Source organism: Pelodiscus sinensis, chromosome 14 (genome assembly GCF_052426305.1).
Source record: "Pelodiscus sinensis isolate ZL-2025 chromosome 14, ASM5242630v1, whole genome shotgun sequence".
Lineage (NCBI taxonomy): Eukaryota > Metazoa > Chordata > Testudines > Trionychidae > Pelodiscus > Pelodiscus sinensis.
The window spans coordinates 5,095,337-5,121,032 of record NC_143065.1 but is presented as its reverse complement, the minus strand read 5'-3'; the positions used below and the strand labels follow the sequence as shown (position 1 = coordinate 5,121,032).

The 25,696-nt window shown below is 43.7% G+C and overlaps 1 long non-coding RNA gene across 1 annotated transcript; it reads left to right on the top strand.

Moving 5' to 3' along the window:
* The first annotated feature begins 2,014 nt into the window (after positions 1–2,014).
* On the top strand, positions 2,015–25,696 carry LOC149523570 (uncharacterized). Its single transcript, XR_016350638.1, has 3 exons — positions 2,015–2,149; positions 3,870–3,917; positions 25,567–25,696. It is a non-coding gene; the product is annotated as an uncharacterized LOC149523570 (long non-coding RNA).

Below are 25,696 nucleotides of genomic sequence, written 5' to 3'. Positions count from 1 at the left end.
TGGGAAAAGCTAATCTGAGCTATACCTATACAAGGCTGGGTTGTAAACTAGCTGTCGCCATGCCAGGAGTCACCAGGGGTAATTCTCCGAAAGCTTCTGCTCCTTGTGCAGCAACAATCACAAAGGCTATTGGTGTGTTAGGGATTATTAGGAAAGGGATAGAAAATAAGACAGAAAATCCCATAGTGCCACTATATAAATCCACGGAACGCCTGCCCCCAGAATACTGTCCAGTTTTGGGTGGCACATCTCAAAAAGCACAGTGGGACTGGAAAGGCAGGTACTTGGTACTAGGAGTTTAAAGTGGCTCTTTAAACTGTTTCAGTAATTATTATCAGTGAACTGGAAGAAAACATGGAATCACTGTTGATTACATGCGCCGGTGACAAAATACGAGCAGAGTGGTAAATAAGGCTGATGCCTAGCAGTGATATGGAGTGATCTAGATCCCTTGGGGAGCTAGATCCTTGTGAACAAAGCAGGTTTTCATAGAGCCAAATGCAAGGTCCTACTCTAGCCCCAAAGCAAGGTAGGCCTCCCCCGCCTGCAATGGGGAACTGCACCCAGGCAAGCAGTGACTTTGAGAAGTATTTAGGAATCATGCTGGGCATGAGATCCCAGGGCAATGCTGTGGTGAATATGGCTACAGTCAGCATTAGACACATGAGCAGAGAAGTGAGTAGGGCAGGGAGGTGCCGTGGCATGAGTGAGAATGAGACTGGACACTGCAGCCTGTTTCAGGGGGCCACATTTTAAAAAGATGTTGAAAAATTGGAGATGGTCCAGCAAAGAGCCCAATGTTTTGAGGGCTGAAGAAAAACGCCTTCCTGTGAATTATTGAAAGGAGCTCAATCTAATTAGCTTCTACAAAGGAAGGCAGAGAGGTGTCTAAGTGCTTTGCAGGAGAGAAAATGTCAGGTATTAAAGGGCTGTTTAATGTTGCAGAAAAAGGTAGAGCAAGACCAATGGCTGGAAGGTGAAAACAGACAAATTCATATAAAAAATAAGGCACAAATATTTTACAGTGAGGATGATTCTTCTTTGAAACAACCTACCAAAGCAATTGACAGATTTTCCATTTCTTGATGTCTTCTAATGAAGAATAGATTCCTTTCTGGTGGGTGGGTGTGTGTGTGTGTGTGTGTGTGTGTGTGTGTGTGGATCAATACTTAGTCACTATGGCTGTGTCTAGACTACATGGCTCCATCGATGGAGCCATGTAGATTAGACAGATAGGCAAAGGCAAATGAAGCTGCGATTTAAATGATCGCGGCTTCATTTAAATTTACATGGCTGCCGCGCTGAGCCGACAAACAGCTGATCAGCTGTTTGCCGGCTCAGCGTGCTAGTCTGGACGCTCCCGCACCGACATCAAAGCCCTTTGTCGGCAGCCCCGTTATTCCTCGTGGGATGAGGTTTACCGGGGCTGCCGACAAAGGGCTTTGATGTCGGCAAGGGAGCATCCAGACTAGCGCGCTGAGCGGACAAACAGCTGATCAGCTGTTTGTCGGCTCAGCGCGGCAGCCATGTAAATTTAAATGAAGCCGCGATCATTTAAATCGCAGCTTCATTTGCCTTTGCCAAAAAAACAAATCTACATGGCTCTGTCGACGGAGCCATGTAGTTTAGATGTACCCTATGATATACAAGAGGCCTGGGATATAGAGGGGTCAGAGTTCATGGACCATTCTGACCTTAAAGTCTAATTAATGAAAAAATAAGTGTTGTATAAGGAGCAACCTGTGGGGTTTTACAGTGCAGCCTGCTTGATCCCAGGAGTCAGCTGTCATTTAGTGGGATGATCCAAAAAAGTCACTCAAACATGCAAAGAGGCTGACCAGGGTCAGGACACCAGCTATGCAGGGGAGCGGTGGGTGTGCAGTGACATCACAAAGGCTTGTTGCAGGACCTCAGGCTATTGGGGGACAGTGGTGGGGAGGTGGTGACCTCATAGAGCGACTCCGACATCAGCCAGGCAGGAGAGATGCAAGGTGGAGCAGCCTCAGAGAGTCCTGTGGCTTTTCAGCGGCAAGGCTCCTTCTCAAGGTCTCTTTCTGGGGACCGAGAGAGAATTAGGATTAATGTACGTGAGCGTGGGAAACCTCCTCAGAGTTTTCCTCCTTCTGATGTTATGGTCCCCGATTAGAAGGTAAGAGCCTCAGAGAGGTTTGGAATCTGTTCAGTCTGATCCACCTGGTATCAGCTGAATTCTGGGCATAGAAATCACTAGGTTAAGCTGGTTTGATTTCCTGCCAAAGTCTTGATGCTGTAGAATCACCGGGGGCCTTGGGGGGCTTCTCTTTTGAGATTTCCCTTTTGCTCCTTCCCTTTCTCTTTCTCCTCTTCTCTTGCTTCTTCTCCCTTCTTCATTTTCTATTCCTCCCTGCTCCACCAAGGAGGGATGTGTGTGCAGCAGGGGGCTGTGAGGGCTGCCACAAAGAAGTGGGGCTGAAAGAGTGCTTGGAGACTGATTCCCTCCAGTGGTGATCTGGGCCATCCTTTTGGACTTCTGCTGAGACCCCTCCACCTCCCAGCTCTCAGAGTCTTCATGCTGATTGGAGAAGCAGATGGCTATTCACAGGGAAAACCTAGGTCAGGGGTGGCCAACTTTTGGCTCCAAAGTCAGACGTGCCTCTTCAGAAGTTAACCTGTGGCTACTTGCACAGGTACCAAAATCTAGGGGTGGAGCTACAGGTGCCAACTTTCCACTGGACCGGAGGGTGCTCACTGTTCAACCCCCAGCTCTGCCCTAGACCCTTTCCCCCTAGGATCCTGCCACTTCCCGCCTGCTCCACTGAGCCTGTCACACCCATACTTCCCCCCTCCAGTGTCTCCCACTGAGAAAGAGCTGATCCTTGTGGGTAGAAGGAAAAGGAGAAGGTGGCACTGACCAGTGGCGCTGCCAGTGTGCGGGATGTGCTGAGAGCGGTGGTTGGGGAGATGATCAGGGCTGGTGACATAGAACTGTTGCTCTTTGGCAATGTGCATTGGTCAATTCTGGCTCCTTCTCAGGTTAGGTTGGCCACTCCTGGCCTAGGTACGTTTATTCTCTTTAAGACCAAACAAATAAGTCACAAGCAATCATGTATTTGATCGATTGTGCTGTTCCTCTGCAATTGTTGTCTCTGCGCTGTTCCTGACTCTCTCTAATGTGCTTGTTCTTTTCAAATACCTGCTAAATAATGACCATCAGCAATTGTTGGTCTATAGAGCATTTTAGAGAACTTTATTCTGAACTGTCAATGGCTGTGTCTAGACTGCATCCCTCTGCCAACAGAGGGATGCAAATCAAGCACTTCGGAAGTGCAAATGAGCCCGGGATTTAAATATCCTGGGCTTCATTTGCATACTCATGTTCCGACGGGGAGCTTTTTCGGCAGATTCTGTACTCCTAAACTTTACTTTCACTTTTGACACTGAGCCTGATCATCTAGATGTAGCCAATGAGTCCCAAGCGACTAGTTAGGGGCAGGACATCAGCTTTGCATGGGAGGGGGTGAATGTGGAAGTGACATCACAAAGGCCTGTTGCAGGACCTCAGCCTACTGGGGAAAGGTAGTGAGGCAGTGGTGACCTCACAGAGACACCCTGACACCAGCTAGGCAGGATGGAGGTGCAAGGCAGGGGCACCCCCCTGATGGCTTTGTGGGAGGCTATTCCAAAGAGGTGGGGCTGGAATTGCTCTGAGACTGCTCCCTGTGGTGGTGACTGGGGGGCTGGGGCCATCCCTCAGGACATCTTGCTGAGACCTCTCAGCCTCCCACTTCTCAGAGTCTCGATGCCGATTGGCCAAGCAGGGGGCTATTGACAGGGAGGAGACGTTTTCCCAGGTTTCCCAATGTCACACATGGCTGTCCTTTCCTTTGCAGGCGCTGCACAAGAGCACGTCTGTCCTCAGCTTCCAATACATCTTGGAGGTGAGCATAGTCAGGAGGAGTAGGGGGCAGTTTTGTATTAGCACCGCGGGGGACTGGAAAGGGGAGACTAGAAATCCATTTTCCAGTCTGTCCTCCTATCCTGCATACCAGTGGGCCATCCTTGGTCAGGGCAGTCAAAAGCTGGAGCCCAGGCTCCTGTGTATCGCCGGGTCTCCAGGCATTTGCCCCTTTTATCTCCTACCTTGGTAATAGCCTTTCAGTCACCTGCACAAAGCATCTAAACTCTTAAATTCCTGCTTCATAATAGGTACCATTTGAATGAGAAATTACCATTTTTATAATCACATTATACATTAGAGAAAGCTTCAGTTTGGCTACGTCTACACTGGCATGATTTTCCGCAAATGCTTTTAACGGAAAAGTTTTCTGTTCAAAGCATTTTCGAAACAGAGCGTCTAGATTGGCACGGATGCTTTTCCACAAAGCATCTGTGGCCAATCTAGATGCGCTTTTCTGCAAAAAAGCCCCGATTGCCATTTTCGCGATCTGGGCTTTTTTGCGGAAAACAAATCTGAGCTGTCTACACTGGCCCTTTTGAAAGGGACTTTTGCCCGAACAGGAGCAGCATAGTATTTCCACAAAAAGCACTGATTTCTTACAGTAGGAAGTCAGTACTTTTGCAGAAATTCAAGCGACCAGTGTAGACAGCTGGCAAGTTTTTCCGGAAAAGCGGCTGATTTTCCGGAAAAACTGGCCAGTCTAGACACAGCCTTTGTGTCTAACTGCAGCTGATTTCACCATCTGTTCTTGAAACTGCATTTTTTTTAGTTTTATTTTTAAATCTTTATTTTGGAAGTTAATTTTAACAGCTTACAAATCCTGCAAATGTGAGAGACAATACAATACGAACCTTATAGCTTTTATTTAGAGAAACATTATGTAGTAATATAATAATTAGAACTGTCTGTTTAACAGACCCAAATAAATAGACAGATCCAAGTATTATATTACTGCATAATATTTCGCATGTGTCCCAAGCTCACCCCACATTGCCCATGAGAAGAAGGCAAGCCTTCTTTATTGGACCTGCTGACCCTTGATTGGTCAGTGTCTTCTCCTGACCTGCCTACATCTCAGATGACCAGAGTCTTGTTGATAACCTGGACCAAGTACTTTGTTTTGAGTATAGGAGTATCAGGGAGCTGACACCTCCAGAAGTGGACAGAGAAGGCCTGATAGTCCCTGTCACATGCCCCAAGTTCCTTAAATGACTGTTCTTTGCATCAGTCCAAAAGCAGACATGAGTTGATGGAGTAGCGTTCATGGAGAGGGAGTAGGCAGCGATGTCAACTGAATCCGTCATTTTTTTGCATTGTCCTTGAGCTTTGTGCAGAGAGGATGAGGAACAATGTCATGGGAATAAAATGTTCGGGAACACACAAGAAAATAGCTTTATATATGATGTAATATGATTTTTATCAAAACTGTGTTTTCTATATAGACTTGCAATCCCTCTCCTAGGATTCACACAGTTGTCTGTTAATAGCTTTTTGCTGTTGCAGAAAGATCTATATGATGTTTGATATTAACTATGCCCTATATTAAGTGTCATAACTATTCAAGCTATAGTAGAGCATGTGCTCTAACATTAAACAAAAATATAATTCTCTGTAAGTAGGAAAATTTTTCCTTGGGGTAAAATGACCTTCTTTGGGGATATGACAGACAATGAATTGTACTTACATATCTAAGCAGTGGAACATTTGTGCTAGTCTTTGTCGTAATTCATAGTTTTACCTTCAAATTTAAATTTACAATTAAAAAAAACTGGGACTTAAGTAAAACAACAACTTCTTGTTTTACAAAGGGATCGACTTAACCCAGCATGACGTAGAAACTTTCAACACAGGATTAAAGACTTCTTTCATAATTGTCATGTTGACACTACTTTTTTGAATACCCCAATCTCTATAGTTTAAGATACGACAAACAAAGTATTTTGGAGGTGAATGAAACTTAAAAAAATAAGCTATTCAAGTAATTTCTTCATATAATGTTTAACTAACTTCTCACAATGTGGGATTTAGCTTCATTGACCAGGTTTAGACCAACAGTAATAGCTCTGTCTGCTTCAGCCTACGGGGCTCAAAGACCAGTAGAAGAGCTACAGTATCTGATAAAAAACATCTGCTTATTAAGGTAGACTGCATCATCAGATAATTCATGTCCTGTCTGCACTTAGTAACCATTACTATCTAAACAGGATAGAATGGATGTCATAACAAAAGAGGATATAAAAATGCTGACGTGTGCATAACAGGAAATATTTTATTTTTTGTAACTGACTGGAACAGCAGTTAAAAAACCTCCACTAAGATTGTACTTCATGTCCTTGTTTTCATTTTCTCTTGTTTACCTTCTTGATTTAGTAGGGTGGCAAGTTTATCTTTGTACCTATGGTTCTGTTTATGCACCTGCCTATCACTTATAATCTGAATTAATGCCTGGAAAAACCGCTTTTCTAAAGAATCTCCTTTTGATCTAGAATTCCTTCTGGATCTGAAATTAGAATTTGTTAAATGGCTACAGTTTCAATGGAGATGGCTGTAATTAAGTTCTTGTAGGACAGAGGAAAAGGGTTGCTTTTTTCAACACTTGACCAGACTCAATTCCTGCCGTCACTACTAAACCAAAAATGATAGCAGCCCACAAGGACATTAAGAAGTTCAAAAACTTGTATACAGGGGAGATTCAGGGAAACCTTAGTTTAAAACAGCTTACTGTGTATACAGCCGTAATACCATGTAGCGCAAGCGAAGACTAGAAAGACTTGCACTCGTTCCCTCTCTCACCGGAAGATGTGAAGCTTTTGCTCATACAGAACAGTAAAATACCCTGGTTTTGATTTCCTCATTAGTGGCATGGTACATTGTTGGAACAAATCATTTACTAACAAGGTTTAGAAAATGAGAGGCAGAGTCCATTCATGGTATAACAACTGCACATAAATACAAGAGATGGCCTCATCACCCCACTCAACTGAGTGAGGAAATGTGACTTCCTTCCTGGATTGGCAATCGGGATTTAATGAAGCATATGGTGTTTTCCACAATTCCTGAACGTTTTGTTTACAAGCACTGGCAAATGTCGTCCTGCATATTAGATCCTGACAAATAGCACAAAAATCTATTTAGCACACACAAGTGGGAAATGTACAGCAGAGCTGTACGCAAACTCCCCCTGGATACTTTCTTATTCATGTTACTGCTCAATAAACATTAGGAGTTCAGACATTGTCAGTTTAATAATATTTAGATTATTTAGAAATTGCACAGGAAAAATTAAAAACGAATAGTCCTGTGGCACCTTAGAGACTAACAAAATCCTATAGAATCATGAGCTTTCATGGGTAAAATCCACTTTGCCAGATACATTGGAGTGGAAATACAGAAACCAAAATATAAACAGCAGAAGAACCTGTCAATTGTAGGAGCCATGTTAACAAGGCTAATTAAGTGGGCAGGATGTGTCACATTCACAGCTTTTGATGTGAAAATGCCGATCCCCCAATCTGAAGCAAACCCTTTCCAGCAGCCGCAGAAACACTCAGGGTATGTCTACACTACAACGTTAATTCGAACGAACAGCCGTTAGTTCGAATTAACTGTCTTAGGGGCTACACATGCAAGTTAAATTCGAACTAGCGGAGCGCTTCATTCAAACTAGGTAAACCTCATTCTACGAGGAGTAACGCCTAGTTCGAATTAAGTAATTTGACTTAAGGGCTGTGTAGCCACTTAATTCGAATTAGTTGGAGGCTAACCCTTCCCAGGTTGTCCTGGTGGCCACTCTGGGCCAAACCAGGGAAACTCTTCTGCCCCGCTCCTGGCCCTGGAGCCCTTAAAGGGTCACGGGCTGGCTACAGTGCTTGGGCCAGTAGCAAGCCAGCCAACACCCAGCCAGCAGACCCTACACCTGGCACGGCATGAGCCAGCCACCCGCTGCCACCCAGCCCTCCGCCTCTTCCTGGGACCAGGCTGGCGGCTCCCAGGAGCCTGCCCGGGGCCACAAAAGGTGGGCACCTCCCTGGTCTACTGCGGAGATCGTGGACCTCATCGAAGTTTGGGGGGAGGCCTCCAACGTCCATGATCTCCGCACTAGCCACAGGAACACGGCCATCTACAGCCATATGGCTGCCAGCCTGGCCACCAGAGGCCACATGCGGACCCGGGAGCAGGTCCGCTGAAAAATAAAGGACCTGTGGCAGGCCCACTCCAGGGCCTCCCAGCCAGGGGCTGACCCGGAGGCATGCCCTCATTACAAGGCCTTGGGCCTCATCCTGGGGGCTCACGCAGTCCATGTCCCCCCGGTGGTGATCGACCCCAGGGCAGAGGGCCCCGTCCCTGACACGGAGGAGGAAGAAGAGGATGCTGAGAGCCAGGAGCTTGCAAGGAGCCTGCCCAGGAGCCAGGACCCCCGAGACATCCCACAGAGCACATCGGCTGTGTCGTCCGAGGCCGGGGAGGGCTCCACATGTGAGTGCCATCATGCTCGCCTTATGTTTATGGGGTGGGGTGGGGTGGGGGAAGAGAGAGCCCAGGGACTGTGCACCTGGGCCTTGCCCACCATGGAGCAGCAGCTGGGTGTCATGCAGGGGCCCTGGCCCGTTCCCCACATGCTGACCTTGCCTTGCAGAGTGGGGCTGGGTTTCATCCAGTGTTCCCAGGGAGAACTGACCACCGCTCTTGTTTCACCACAACCACAGCACCTGGGATTGCAGGGCGCACCACCCCGCCTGCAACAGCCACCCGCACTTATTTAATTCGAAATAAGTTAGTTTGAATTAGCGCTGTAGTGTAGACATACCTTCACACAGGAACCTGCCCCCTGTAACAAAACCCATTGCCAACTCTATCTACAAATGTGACACTGTTACCCAGGGCTTGAATAAAGACATGAAGTGGTTGGTGAATTACAAAGCCAATTTCTCCTGCCTTTAACATCCGCATTTTCACATCAAAAGCTATGAATGCAATGTAACTCATTGTAAAAGCGCTGGTCTATGGCTCAACACCAGACTGATTACTAGCTTTCCTGACCTTGTGGTAAGTCTGTGGTCATTCCTTTGCTTTCTTGGAGCACTGCTGATGATCCCCGTAGTACCACTTGGATTACATGCCCCGTGTAATCTTTTTGGAAATGTCTGTTTCCATGGCAGAAATGGCAGTGGTCAGAGCTGTAGGCCATTTAAAACACTGCTGGTGGCCCAGGCAACACAGGCTAGGCAGAGCTAAGGGACTTGCTGGGGGAGACTAACTCTCAGCCCCACCCCTTCCACCTGAGGCCCCCATCTTACCCAGGAACCCATCAATTCTGTCAGCAGCATTGGCTCTTGTCTACTCCAGGCACAACTGAGTCTAGTGTGACGAGCCAGCATGTTTGGTTGGTGAGCACACCTAGGGTGTGTCTAGACTACAGGGTTTTGTCGACAAAAGTGGACTTTTGTTGACAAAACTATACTTGCGTCCACACTACCTTTGAGTTATGTCGACATAACGTCGACAAAACTCAGCAGTTTTGTCGACGTATGTAAACCTCATTCTACGAGGAATAACGCCTTTTGTCGACAGAGTTCTGTCAATAGAAGGCATTATTGCATCTACACTGTCCTTTGCGTCCACACTGTTATGTCGACAAAGCGGCTTGCTTTGTCGACAGAACTGGATGTAGTCTAGACGCTCTATGTCGACATAAGTTTTGTCAACAGATTCTGTTGACAAAACTTATGTCGACGTAAGCCTGTAGTCTTGACATACCCTCTAGAAACTTTATCTTCTGTCATGTGACTGCTCCATCAGGAAAAAGCATTTCAGGGTCATTGATAAGCAGGAGATAACTAGACCTCTATGACTGCCAGGCAGTGCAGTTAACAATCGTGAGCAGAGTGGTCAGGGTTGTGCATTATAGGTCAACTCTGGTCACACCAAGTCTACCCTCACATTGAGTTGATCTCAGTCATGGCTCCATGCTGTTTAGAGAGGTGGTTTTGCTACACCACCATACAAAGCATTTACCTTGCCCAGAGACAAATTTGAGTGTAGACACAGGCACTAGTAGGTCAATGCAATGAGTCACATTGATCTAATTTAATCGTGTTGACCAGACTTCAATCTGTAATTCAATGTGTTTGTGAGGTGAGCTGCAGAGCTCTCATTTCACAAAAACCCATTTCTGAGTCGTTACAGTGCATGCTGAGCATGTTCATTATATGTGGCAATCCCTTTCAAAATACACGTTTAAACAGATGGCTCATGTTGACTATTTAATACAATCCTACAATTAAGTTAAATCTCAGTGAAGTAGACAATGACTGATATTCTATTGACATCAAAGCTGGTATTTTGCATCTTCATCTTATGAATTTTCATATTCAAAGCTGCCACTCCAACCTTATTGAAATGTCAACGAAGATAAACCGAGGTGTAACTGAAGAGGCTAGATAAGGTGTCTGGCATTTCAATCATTTGTTTTTTACTACGTTTTACTAGCAATCACACATCCATGCGGTTTTAATGGCGAAAGAAAAGGACAGGTGCTAATGTGTTTGAGCTAATTTCTATAAATAAACATAGTGAATGGGTGAAACCTTGCCCTCCCTCTCTCGTAGATGGAGAACTCTAAGCTGGTTTCCATGGCAGAGAGGGCACGTTGTGGCAACATGCTCTGTGCACTGGTAGCAGAGAGGTACCATGTTCTCTGCACTGTATAGGAGTCTCTGCTGCCTTAGCAGGTGTCTTTAGAGGATGGGGGCAGGGCTACTGAATACTTCACCACACAGATGGCCTAATTTATTCATTTGGTTTTAAAAATCAAAGACCTGGGCTCTACAAATTTAACTTTTTACTTGCTATTCCAGCAACTTTACCTTTAATTTCTCAGGCAACTTTTAAATCACTGTAGTGTACAATTGCTTAAGTGAATAGTAATCAGTCTAGTTTTATTTTTTTAATTACTGTACAACTTACTCTGGGAAGGTGTTCAAAGATCATAGGCCACATGAACAGAAAAAAACCGCAACTCTCTAAGGCTATGTCTAGACTGCAGGCCTCTTTCGAAAGATCGCGTCTAGACTGCAGGCGGATCTTTCGAAAGAGAAATCCGCTTTTTCGAAAGAGAGCACCCAGCGAGTCTGCATGCTCTCTTTCAAAGACGGCCTCTTTACATTGAAGAACGCCTTCTTTCGAAAGAGGAGCTTTCGAAAGAAGGCGTTCTTCCTCGTGAAATGAGGTTTACCGCCATCGAAAGAAAAGCCGCGTTCTTTCGAAATAATTTCGAAAGAACGCGGCTTGAGTCTGGACGCAGGGGAAGTTTTTTCGGGAAAAGGCTACTTTTCCCGAAAAAACCCCTGAGTCTGGACACGGCCTAAATCACACTCTAAAACAAGGTGTCTCTCAGGGTACATGTACAGTCCAACATTATTCCAAAATAACTTAGTCCGCATCTACACAGCAGGCAGTTATTTTGAAATAGTGTCAAAATACTGTCAAGCTGGAGGACTTCTTTCTCGGACTCCTGTACCCCTCATTGTATGAGGAATAAGGGAAGTCAGAGGAAGAGTGCTCTATTTCAAAATAAGTGCTGTGTAGACACTCCCTATTTTGAAATAAGCTATGCACGTGATATAGCTCAATTTGCGTAGCTTATTTCGAGTTAATCCCTGAAGTATAGACACACCCTTAGGGCACATCTAGACTACGTTTTTCTTTCGAAAGAAGATATGTGAATTTGGCACAAATTTGCATATCTTCTTCCAATCGCCTTTTTGAAAGAGGTTTTTTCGAAAAAGAAAGCAGTCTAGATGGAGTTCATTCAAAAAAAAAACCCCTTTTTCAAAAGAACGCTGTAAACCTCATTTTTTGAGGAAGAAGGGTTCTTTTGAAAAAGGGTTCTTTTTTTCTCCAAAAGAATCCCATCTAGATTGCTTTCTTTTTTGAAAAAACCTCTTTCAAAAAAGTGATCGGAAGAAGATATGCAAATTCATACCGAATTTGCATATTGTCTTTTGAAAGAAAAATGTAGCCTAGACAGAGTCTAATACCAACAATCCAGGAAATAGTAAAGCCATTTGAATGTGCAAGGCACAGAATTTATGAACATTCATTCAAACACCAAATAGTTATATGATTTTATTATGACTTCTTGTTATTCATGAACATTAATGTAAGTTTTCGTTATTGCGTGAATATTTACAGAATGGTTGTTAATTGTGTTTGCATGTGAATAAAAACTTTCCAGCAAAAAAAAAAAAAAGGCTATTTACTATATAAAATGTGTCATTCTCTCTATCACTTGCTATAATTTATAATTTCATAAATTTGTTATGCAGTTAGGAAGCAGAATCAATTCAACGACTTAGGTAAATAGGTATTTAAATAGATTCCCTCACTTGGAAATTTTAGGCCAGTAATTAGCATATTCAGATGCCCTCTGTAAGACTTCCCCTTTTTAGATCACTGTCTAGATGAGGGAGATAAGGGATTTCCACAAGAATCAGCTACAACATATAAGCTGGTGAAAACCTGGCTAAATGTCTTGGACCCTCTGTGTTTCTCTTGGGGGTTCGGGACCTAGAATGTCTCAGTATTCTGTCCAAGAACCCAGTGTTTTAGGTTGTGGCTTTTTTATTTCTTCCCAGTTTCTCTGAGAACTTACAAAGTGAAAAGGCACTTTCCATCTACAGTTGACATATGTATTTTTCAAATGTGCTTCCTTGTTGAGGACACAATCGCTAACCTAGGTATGTCTACTGGGGTGGGGAATCAGTTTTCTATGTAACAAAGCTTGTGGAATAGTTAGGAGGATTTATGTCCAACGTGGCAGGAAGTGTGACAACAGTTCTTGGATGATTTCCAACCATTATCATATGATGATGTTATCCTGCACCTGAAACAAAAGCAGAAAGAGACTCCTTCTGGTTCTGATCCAGGACTAGAATTAAAAGATCATATGAGGGTGTTTATATTAGAGCTTCCAGTTTGAGTGACAATAGTACAGACGCCCAAATAGCAATGTACAAAAGATGAACAAGGAGAGAAAGCTGATGCATGTGAACTGCAAAACATCTAATTACCGTGTTCTATCTAGTGGCTGCTGGAAGTGACACCTGCAAAAACACAGCATTTCTGGGAAATCCCTTGGCAAACTAGCTCTGGAACGATACATGGTACATACATTTCTTTTGACTGGCCTTTGGCAGTTGTAACTCAGTAACAAAATAACTTTATCCAGACTGATCCAGATTAATGTTATCATTAATTGCAACAAAAGTGCTGGCTATCATTGGGCTATGACATGTTTAAACTTCTTGACTGTGTCTACATTGGCACCCTTTTCCGGAAAAGGGATGCTAATGAGACCAGTCGGAATTGCAAATGCCACGGGGGATTTAAATATCCCGTGTGGCATTTGCATGAACATGGCTGCCGCTTTTTTCCGGCTCGGGGTTTTGCCGGAGAAAAGCGCCAGTCTAGACGGGATCTTGCGGAAAATAAACCCTTTCAAGTAGGAATAAGGGATCTTCTGGAAAAGGGTTTATTTTCTGCAAGATCCCGTCTAGACTGGCGCTTTTCTCCGGCAAAACCCCGAGCCGGAAAAAAGCGGCAGCCATGTTCATGCAAATGCCGCGGGGGATATTTAAGCATTTGCAATTCCGACTGGCCTCATTAGCATCCCTTTTCTGGAAAAGGGTGCCAATGTAGACACAGCCCTCATGTCAAAGCATCCTCATTTGGGGGTTATAAAATAATTTGGTGTCTTTGGCAAAGCCAATAACATAAGTTATAACCAGACTACCTATTTCCTGAAAAAATAAAGATGGCAACTGAAATGAAGTTCTAGGAATCAAGTCTAGTACCAAAAAACAGTAGTGCAGATACTTCTGAGATGAAGCATAATGATAGCAACTTCTCATGTGGCTACTAATTCTATACATGAAGAGGGGCAAACTTAAAATCATGCTGCATGCACAACTGATTAAATACTTGTAAAGCTCACAAATGTTCTTTCACTACATAAAGGTATAATGCCCTAAACAGCTGTAATTATGGTTCTCCAAAATCACATGGCAAAGCTGCTTCTTTTTATGGCTTACTCGGTGTCTGCCATAGGATGAATTTGTTTCAGAAAACTTCAGCCAAATATACAGCCATTACTAATGGCAAGGGCGGAGGAAATGTATTGGTTTGGTCACAGGGTGAAAAGCACTTCAGTTTTTTATACTGTCCTATCACAACCCGGGTCCCTGCCAGGTCTTTAAATAGCTCCTTGCTGGCTCTTGCCACAGCTGCATCCCGAGGTGCACCCGCTTACTTTCACCTCTGTTTGGTCACATTAAAAACAAAACATTGTGAACCTTTTTCTTTAAAAGCTCTCACATACCCATGCTTTGGAGCAGGGACCTGAAGTTTGGCATGGACTTGTTGTCATCTCTGTGGAAATCTCCCCCAAATTTGACCAAGTTATAAATCAGTGCTAAGCCTGTCTGTCCTCTTAGGTATTTCATACAGCACCGCAGCAGAGTGTCCATCCTGACTTAAGCATGACTGATATACAAAATATTTCCTATGTGTGGTTTGTTATCATGAAACCTAATAGCTATTGCTAAAAAGCTTTAAAATTTGGACAACCAGCATTTGTGGTCAGCATGTGATAGTACGAGCTGATGGGTTTTCAGCATAACTGCTAAATTACATGATGAGAAATCAATTGGTTGATGCACTTCTTATCATTATGCAAAGGGAAGGGCAATGTCTTATGGAATTGACTCCTCTCTCTAGAGATCGAAATCTAAGATGACTTCCCGCTGTTTTTTGGAGGTTAGACTCGCTGTTGCAGAGCATTTTAGCATTGCTGTCAAATAGGAATATTTTGGGGGTTAAAAATTCAAGTGTGGGTCTACTTTGACAGGTGACATTGTGAAAATGATGCAGAAAGTCAGGTCCATTTTCTCCATTTTTATTATTATAGGACTTCCACATGGACCACAACTGAGAGTAATCTGAATTCTCATAGTAGGGCCTTTCTACTGTACTGGAAATGGGTAGTAGCCACTTAAATAGTTTTGAAGCCCAGGCTTCTTTGTCTTCTATTGCAATTTGGAAGGACAGAGTGGCTAGATCTAGACTGGCATGATTTTCCAGAAATGCTTTTAACGGAAAAGTTTTCCGTTAAAAGCATTTTCGGAAAAGAGCATCTAGATTGGCACGGACGCTTTTCCGCAAAAGCACTTTTTGCAGAAAAGTGTCCGTGGCCAATCTAGACGCGCTTTTCCGCAAAAAAGCCCCGATCGTTATTTTCGCGATCGGGGCTTTTTTGCACAAAACAAATCTCAGCTGTCTACACTGGCCCTTTTGCGCAAAAGTTTTGTTCAAAAGGGAGTTTTGCCCGAACGGGAACAGCATAGTATTTCCACAAGAAGCACTGATTTCTTACAGTAGGAAGTCAGTGCTTTTGTGGAAATTCAAGCGGCCGATGTAGACAGCAGGCAAGTTTTTCCGGAAAAGCGGCTGATTTTCCGGAAAAACTGGCCAGTCTAGACACAGCCGACAGCTATTGCTAAGCTGAGAGGTACTGATGATTGCTTTGATTCCACACCTCTTTGAGACTGGTGTGAATGTATCATTCTATTAACGTAACTATCAGGATGAGTCCTGTAGATACGTGAGGGGGACAAAAGGAACAATTGCTCTGGGGCCCAGTGATTCAAAAGAACCAGGGCTATTGGCCACTGCTGACGATACCGCAGCAGTGGTAGTGGCAGGAGCCTTGGTCTGTTTAAATGGGCAGCAGAGAGCTGCACAGCGTGTTCTGGGTGACTCTGAGGGGCGTGGGGAGGCCTGTGCCAGATCTGCACCTTCCACCTTAAGGCTCTGTCCCTTTTGGAACTGTGGAATCACCTCCCACACCTTACCCAGTGGCCTGGCTAAAGACTGAAGGGGCTTGTGAACCTACCTAGGAGTGTGAATTGTGCGGTGCAGGGGTTCTGCTGGGGATTATTAGCTATTTTCATGAGTGTATGCATATGAGAAGTCAGAACACATACACACAGAGTTGGAAGCGAAAAGCAAGGATGCCAAGCAGTATGTGAGTGCAGCATGACCCTGGAAAAACCTAAAGCAAGGACTTTCATGTCTGGTGTTGGCTAACAGGGCGTGAGGTGCAAGCTAAGAAACTGCAAGAGGAACCAAGAGTTAAAAGAAGCAAGGAAGTAAAACAATGCAGATTCTTTGTCAATAAACAAGATTGCATTAAATATCAGACTCTATCAATTTGCATTTCCAATGGGAAGATCCCCTGCACTTGAAAATTTGAAAAACCTTTGAAAAGCCATGGATGTCAGTTGATAGTTAAATACTGTTATCTGGAACCAAGCTGTGTCTATTTGGTGTCCTTACTCATTCATAAGGAGAAGTCACCTTTGATCTCTACACTCCATTAACAGAATTTTGTGTAAACAGCAAGTTATACTTGTGAAAACGCAGTGAAGATGACCAGGAGGTTGCTCAAATATAAGCGAGCATGTGAAGGGGGTTGAGGAACCTTAATTGGTGTAGGTGTTGCAGAAGGAGAGATCTTAGCTTAACTCTGATCAGAAATTGAGTTTTACATGGCTAAAAGCAGAAAAGCTACACTGCATTTTGGGGTCTCCTTTAAGAGACAGACAACACAGCCCCACTTTCATTGCTGACAGCCCCAAGGACATATCTAAATTTCTGCTGCTGTTTCAACTTTAGCTTTTAAAACCAACCTTTCCGCATTTTTAATTTCTTCTTAAGATTTGTGGGTCATGGTGGATAATCAGCTGAAGAGGAGCTCCAGCGCAAGGCTGTTGTAGCCAAAAGGATAAATGAGAAAATCTTGAGTAGGAGATAGGGGTTTTAATCAATGTATTTGGCTTTGGTGCAAGAGCTGCTGGAATACTGTTTTCACTTCTGGCGCCCGTAACTGAAGTAAGTTAAAGTTGTGGTGGATTTTCCATCACTGATGATTTATAAATTATGATTGGATGTTTTTCTAAAGGATATACTCTATGGATTATTTTGGGGAAGTTCTGTGGTCTCTGTTACACTGGATATACACGTGGTTTACAGAAAGAGCTCACTCACTGATCTTCCTTTCATTAGTAGCCTTCTCCTCCATAATGGGATAGCAGGCTAAATTCAGCATGCTAAAGGCAAGAATGTTCCCAGGATCCAATAAAGGCTTGTGCCACATCTGTTCCAAGCCTGCAAACTTTCACTTGTATGGAACAATGTGCCAGTATGGATGACCTCTCTCATCCAATACGAGCTGTGACTATCAGACTGGGACATTAATATTTGCATAATGTAAACCATTAAGGTATACAATTAACATTGACCAGGGATCCTTTTATGAATAAATCTCTAAGTCCTGTACGTGAGGCTATGCCCCCTTATTTTTAATGGAAAGACGTTTTTTAATATTAATGCATAACTTGAATATGCTTAATGCAAAACAGAACAAGTAACCTGTCCTTCAAGAACTTGTGATCCCCTGAATGTGTATATTCTATTTGTGTGCATAGAATCATTCTTGTATGTGAAATTAGAAATATGAAGTTTGAATCCTGTTTTGTTAATCTAAGTCTTCCAGGGAAAGCCATTAGTGGTACTTAAGGAACTTAATGGCCCAGTTCCCAAAACAATAATCTGCAAATGATTAACTGATAGAGGAATTGTATCTTAATGCTGAATATGTCCTTCAACTGCTAAATGCTGATCATGTGATGTGCTGAAAAGAGCAAGCAATGTTATTTTGTTGGAATACTAAAAAATAATAGAATTTTGGTAGCATGGAAAGCAGTGATCCAAACCAAGCAGCAACCATTTTGTATATGAAATCAGAGATCTTTGCCAAATGTATAAGTAAAATTTAAATCTGACATCCATTCCAAAACTACCATTGATATCAATGGAAGCAGGCATTGAGCCAACACTGAATGACAGGTAAGCAAGTAAAAACCATTCAAATAGAAAGTAATGGAATAGATACAATTTCAAGTGCAGGTTACTTGTGATGAGATTTGCAAACATATTTAAGAATTAACCAAAAGCAAAACTTAATATATCAAATTACTCATTGACAACACAGAGGAAAGATTGACAGAATTAAGATAGCAATGATTTCCCAAAGCTTAACCCTTACTACAAAGGTTATATGAAATAAATCTGCTGATCCTCTAATATTTACAAGGATATTTTTTTAGACTCCTGTGTCAAAGCTTATTGCTATTGCTCATGACTATGCAAAGGTAAGACCAGTGTACTAATACTTGATATATAATAGTTCATTAATGTTGGGCAATGAGTCAGCAGCTGTCTGACATTAAATGTCATTTTCTACTTCCTTTCTTCACCAGCATAAATATGTCAGGTTTCCCAGCCATACAGGCAAGTAAAGGAAACTCATAGATAAGCCAAATAAATAAGATTGCTAGGACCTAAAAAGCTGAATCATGTATGGACCAAATGCGACTAGGTTAACCTTTTAACTGCTGAACATGAGTTCAAGTCCTATGCTTTAATTCCATTTTCAGACTGTCACAAGAGCTTCTGGCCATTTCATGGGGACCTACCAGATGCAACCTGGACTCCAGTGATTAAGACAAGGCAGGGTTATCTGATACAGGGCACAGTTCTTGGATAGTCCATAGTGGATTGAAATTCAGCACAGACAAGCAGAGACAGCTTCATGTAATTCATGTTCACTGTGAACTATTTTGACATTCTGTATTCAGTTAGCCCTGATAATTTGTCCATAGGAAGCAAATTGCAACAAAATTGACCTTCTCCCTTATTCGGTCTTTGCAGAAATGCTGGTTTTCACTGTTCTGGTGGCATAGCTCTGAGTTCTGCAGGCAGTCCTTCCAAGTTTGGCTGTAGCATGCTGACGGGCTGCTCTGATGAACCATGCATCTCCACTCTGCTGTTCTGAGTATATTGACTGCTCGAATGTGACACATTTACCTAAATGCTAAGTTGACATTATCACTAACAAACAAAACAAAGTGATTATGAATGCAGGCTTGGAGAAACCTAGAGGCCACTACGTCAGGCACAAATTTAACACCGAAATTTAAAAATTAAGAGGATTAAATGTAGTCCCACTTGTCAAAAATTGGAAGTGTTGGAGAGTCTCTATTAAAACAGGCAATATACAGCTACTATAAGTGCATTAAGTGCAGAGGTGGGCAAAAGGGCCTTTCCGGGCCAGATCTGGTCCGCTAAGCAGGTTGATTTGGCCCATGGACACCCTGCTGCTCCCCCGCTCCCCCAGGCCAATCAGAGCCTGGGGACAAGGGAGTGCATGATGTATATGTAATGTGGCCATTAAACAATTGATCTGTGGTGGGATGGTGTTTACATTTAGAATTAGATAGAGAACCATTTATATGCACTCTAGAAGCAATGCCCCTTAATCATAACTCATTGTGCTGTTAAATTAAACCAAGTAGGAAGAGTGTTAGTTGCTGAATCACCATACCTTTTCTAGTAGTTCTGTGGTTTACTTCTAACCTCTCCCATCCAAACAGTGGCTAGTCGGAATCCTACTTTTCTTTTCTTTGGTATGCCTAGATACAATCAGTAGCAACTTCTTAGTTGTTTGTGTGTAAGGAACACAATTTATCGTGCTCCAAGCCATCTATCTGAGGACACGTTAATAACAGGTATAGCTCATTCTTTATATGTACCTAGTATTAACCCAGTGAAAAATAAAGGAAAAAACCTCCGTTTAAAAAGTATATTTTATACTTTATAACTATACATATGATCTTGACCTATATTTTATCTATATATTTTAACATAGACCTTGTGTTTTACTACCAGTAATAAAACAAAGTGAAATTTATTTGAGAAAAGACTATTTTTTTTCATTGATCATCAGACCAAGTCAGTTATGAGCGAGCTGTCTGATGCAGTTATTCATTGCAATAAGCTTTTATCTTTTTCTGGCTACACTAGTTCCCAGAAATGTGGCAATGGTGCTTCTGCATACAATTCAGATCACTAGTAAACATGCCCATCTGTTCAATATTTTCCTTCCTGCATAATTTTGACTCTGTGGGTAAAAGCAGTTGACTGAGGGCAGCACACAAGAGATATATGCTTATACAGACTCCATCCTATTACTGTACAACTTAATTGGAAATCAGCTGTAATTTGTAGTATCAGAATACACGATTAAGAACTATACTGCCCATGATATAGCTTTATAAATTAGAGGTACCTCTTTCAACCCCAAACTCCGATTGCTCAAGTGAGCTAGTCACTAGTTCAGTTGGGTATTTTGGTAAGGAGAGTCCAATTCTTAGAAGGATCTGAAGCCAGGAATTTGTAGCCTCTCAGCTGTTATAACAAACCAAATGCTACTAAAATAATTTCATTAATACATTATTTGTCTGATAAAATTATGTCTAAGATGAAAACACCCTTTGTATATGTTTATAGCTCTAAAACCTGTTGAAATAAGCAATTTTTAGAAATTATATTGTGTAAGCCAATTATAAATTGCACACCTAGACAAAACAAAAATCAGAGAACATATTTGAAGTTAATTTGCCATAATGGAATCAAAAGAGGATGAAATCAATAACTAATTATACACATTGAAAGATTTTGTCTTTTTCAAGAGATCCAAGAAGGCAATTAGACATGATTTACAAAAGCATCCAGAATTCTATGTTACACTGCATAATATCACTCCCCCTAATCATTCCTGGGGGAGATTGGGGGAGGGGCAATCCCTTAATCAAGCTGTTATACCCTTTCTGCAGGGGGCATATAACAGTTTTCAGATTTAGGCAGACTTTTCCATTTAGGCCCCCAGACTATCATTCTTGATTTTCTTTAATATAAAGTAATTCAAAGGGAAGATGTTGTTTGTGTATGTGTGTAATAAGGATTCTGTCCTGTGTGAACACGTAAATCTAATGGGTATAAAAGCTGAATGGCTCTGTTGCCTCAAGAAGTTTAATATGGACTCAAGTAAATTGAATAGACTTTGGTGATCAGACGCAGTACCTGGACCAAATTCTCGGACAGGGGAAATGGATGCAGTTCCATTGACTCATTTACGGAGACAGTCCTGGTCTACACTAGGACCTTATTCTGAAATACCTGTGCCTGAAAGTTTGAATTTTTCAGTTATTTTGAAATAATGGGCCATGGAATTTGATTCTGTACTCCTGCTTTTCATCAGGAGTAATGCTAATTTCAAAATAATTATTTCAAAATAATGTTAGTGTGGATGCGCCGGTGTTGCTATTTCGAAATAATTACTCCCAAGAGTAATACAAACGAACTACTCCCCAGTGATTCCTGGGGCTCTAAGATGAGGCAGTGTGTCCACTTTAACGGAGCCTGCCTCGGACTAATTTCCCTGTAGTGTGGACATGCTAGTTCAAATTTGTTAAATTGCGAGTTATTTAGTCGAATTTAGTAATCATATATATAGTAGCCCAATGTCTGAGAGTCTGTAACGCTGAAACGCTGGCTGTTCCCTCTGGGTGGCGCTGTTGCCTGAAACGCTGGCTGTTCCCTCTTGGCGGCGCTGTTGCCTGAAATGCTGGCTGTTCCCTCTGGGTGGCGCTGTTGCTGAAACGCTGGCTGTTCCCTCTGGGTGGCGCTGTTGCTGAAACGCTGGCTGTTCCCTCTTGGTGGCGCTGTTGCTGAAATGCTGGCTGTTCCCTCTGGGTGGCGCTGTTGCTGAAACGCTGGCTGTTCCCTCTTGGTGGCGCTGTTGCTGAAATGCTGGCTGTTCCCTCTTGGTGGCGCTGTTGCTGAAATGCTGGCTGTTCCCTCTGGGTGGTGCTGTTGCCTGAAATGCTGGCTGTTCCCTCCGGGCAGCCTGTGCTGCATGGGGAGTCCGGGGCCCAAACGGCTGCTGCACTGCTTGCTCCCCCACAGCAGCCCGTCTGAGTGGCACAGAAGTCAGCCGAGCACCACGGCAGGAGGGGAAGGGGGCGGGGCGGTGACACGTGGCATGACAGCAGCTCCAGGCCCTGCCTGTGGCTGTGAACTTCACTGCCCCGCCTCCCTTTACCGCCCGCCGTGACGCTCAGCTGACTTCTGCGCCACTCAGCCGGGCCACTGTGCAGAAGCAAGTGGCGCAAGCGACCGTTTGGGCTCTACGCTCCCCATCCAGCACGGACCATTTGGGCTCTGTGGTCCACCGAGTGAGAGGCAGGAGGGGGAGGAGAAGAGATAGAGAGAGGCAGGAGGTGGAGGAGAGCTGAGAGGGGGGGGGAGGCAGTAGGAAGAGAAGAGAGCGTGAGAGAGAGAGATGGAGCGAGAGACCAGAGGCTCAGGAGAGAAGACCGACATGGAGGAGAGACCTGAAAATCCCATCTTATGACGGGCTAATTGGCAAGTCATATATACAATAGCCCAATGTCTGTGACTCTGTAATGCTGAAATGCTGTCTGTTCACTCTGGGGGGGCTCTGTTGCCTCCCACCGTGGTGCTCAGCTGACTTCTGACTTCTGTTTGGGGTCCGCGCTCCCCATGCAGCACCCTCATGGGGCAAATGGCCACTTGAGCCACTTGCTCCCACGTGGCGGCCGGGCTGAGCGGTGCAGAAGTCAGCCGAGCACCACAGCAGGAGGCGAAGAGGGGGCAGGGCAGTGACATGTGGTGTGACAGTGGTTCCAGGCCCCACCCCCTGGCTGTGAATGTCACCGCCCCGCCCCCTTTCACCTTCCGCCGTAGCACTCAGCTTACTTCTGCGCTGCTCAGCTGGGCCGCGGCAAGGGAGCCCAAACGGCCGCTTGCTTCGCTTGCTCCCCCGCGATGGTCTGGCTGAGCAGCGCAGAAGTCGGCCGAGCGCCACAGCGGGAGGCGAAAGGTGGCAGGGCAGTGACGTGCGGTGTGACAGCGGCTCCAGGCCCTGCCCCCTGGCCATGAACAGACCCTGGTCGGGGGAAGGGCAGGGGAACGAAGGGGGAGGAGGTGGAGGACAATTGGGAGGCTGTAGGATCAGCGCTGGGGTGCAGGGAAATGGTTCAGGGGGGCAGCTGGAGCTCATAGGCAGCCACTCAGCTGGGCTTCCATGCGGGAGCAAGTGGTGCAAGTGGCCGTTTGGGCTCCATGGTCTCCGTGCATGAGGAGGAGGAGAAGAGAAAGAGAGAGACGGAGAGAGAGGCAGGAGGTGGAGGAGAGCTGAAAGAGAGAGGGGGTGAGGCAGTAGGAGGAGGAGAGAGAGAGACAGAACAAGAGACCGGAGGCTCAGGAGAGAAGTGTGCGATAGAAAGGGAATAGGATATGGAGGAGAGACCCGTAAATCCTGTCTTATGATGGGCTATTGGCTAGTTTCACAATACTTTCCTGGTGTAGACATGGCCACAGTGACTCAATTTCATCTGAGGCTTTTTTAGTATAAAAGAGTATGTGGATCTCTCTCTCTGTAGTTTTTTTATTTCGCTAGGGACCAAATACTGGGGAATGCGTTTGATCTACCAAATGTAATGGAGAAAAAACATCTTCCCAAGTTCTGTCAGTTGCTTGAAGGAAGGCCAATCTGTTGTTTCTTGCCAGTTTCAGAAGAAGCATGCCAGTACAGCTGACCTCTCCAAACTGTACACTAAGACCAAGGATGTAAGGAAAAGAGTTGGTTTTAATACCATTGATCCTAAGCATCTTTTTTATATCTTCCCACTTCAAAGGGTAATGTTCCCATTGCTTGATGCGCTGACTATTCTTTAATTTAAATCCACTTCAGATTATTAGTCTGGCAATCTGAAAGAGAGCTTGATTGAAGTTTCAGGATTCCTTAAAATACAAATAAATGTGTGATAGAGTGTTATCACAGAAAACCCTTGGGGGTTGCTTCCCAGTATGCTGATAAAGCCACTAAGACTTGCCTTCTTGCTCTTTGGCTGGGGCTTCTCACCAATCTGTCCTGAAGGGCCAGATCTCCTGGTCTCCCCAGACAAGGAACAGAGCTGAGATCACCCCCTACTGCCCTGAAGAGAAATGCAGATACAGCATCCAGGAAACCAACCCCCAAATGGGATCAAAACCCCAAATTGTTTTTCACTGTGCGAGAGTTTCATATGTTGAAAGCACATTCAAGTAAGCCCACTTTAACAATGAAAGGAGGATATACACACTGCTTGCTCCCCCAGGTAACAATTATTTACACTGGGCTTGATAGAAAATAAAAATGATTTTATTAAGTAGAAACAATATGATTTAAGTGGTTGCAAGTGAAAATGGACGGAGCAAAGTAAATTACAAATTTAAAATAAAAGAAGTGCATAGCTTGTTCTAACACACTAAAGCTTATTGCAAACTCACCTTAAAACTGTTCTTATTTTAGGAAAACCTTCAAGCCAGGGAAGATCTTTTATCTCTGGGATCTCTGGGTGTGTTATGACAGCCAAAGGCAAAAAGACTGATAGTTTTGCAGCTTAAACAGACTTTGTGCTCCATCTCCCGTTCCCTGGAAAATTACCTGGTTAAACTAGTATACAGTAATTACTCGTTTAAAACGTGCCCACTTTACACGTTTTTGCAATAGCACATTTTTTTTTTAGGGAATATTTTTCGAATAACACAACCATCCCCAAAATAACATGAAAATAATCAAGTGGTGGACTACTTTGCACGGCGGTATAAGTTGGTGAAAACAATGGTAATACACGTGAGCAGATGAATACATGTGGTCACAGCGCTCTTCCGCTCACTCATGTGTTTATCTTTGTGTTTTAACAAACCATGGCGACTTGTGTTGCTAGATATCTAATGTTGACGTTGATGATTCAGCACTAACAAAAAATTGACTTTGCCACCACTGCTTGAAATGCAACCCACACCTTTTACATTATTGTAATGGGAAAATTGACCCCGCATAGCACATTTTCGCTTAGCACGAACATTTTCAGAAACATATTTATAGTGTTAAATACAACAAAATAAGATATACAGGTCCAGCAGATTGAGACAGTAAAATTGTTAGGTTACATGAGGTATTTAGTCCAAAGTTATGCATATTGGTATCCCTAAAACAATTTCAAAAAGCATGGGAGTGTGGGTCCTTCACAAAGTCCTCAATGCTTATGCCCCCCCACAGCCTGCTCAAGGCATCCTACTATATTGTCATACTCAAAATCTTGACAGGGACAAATTCTTAAATCTGAAGAGTAAAATACGAAGAGTTTCTGCCTATCCCTGTGGAAAATAGGACACAAGGGCTGTGTCCAGACTCAGGGGTTTTTTCGGGAAAAGTAGCCTTTTTCCGAAAAAACTTCACCTGTGTCTAGACTGCAGCCGCGTTCTTTCGAAATTAAATCGAAAGAACGCGGCTTTTCTTTCTACGGTGGTAAACCTCATTGCACGAGGAAGAACGCCTTCTTTCAAAAGTGCTTCTTTTGAAAGAAGGCGTTCTTGAATGTAAATAGGGCTTCTTCGAAAGAGAGCATCCAGACTCACTGGGTGCTTTCTTTCGAAAAAGCGGCTTGCTCTTTCGAAAGTTCCGCATGCAGTCTAGACGCTCTCTTTCGAAAGAGGCTTGCAGTCTAGACATAGCCAAGGAGAAAAATGGGTGCGGCTCCAAAACAATAGAATATCTAACTGTGCCATAATATTATATTTATTTCTGGTTCTATATGTAGGATCGTCAGCCTTGAAGACTTATGCTTTTTGACTACATGCAAGGACACAATGGGCAAAAGCACCGCACAGATTTTTTCCTATGCTGCCTTGAACCTCAACCTTGTCTCATAGAAGCCTCCTCAAGGGTAA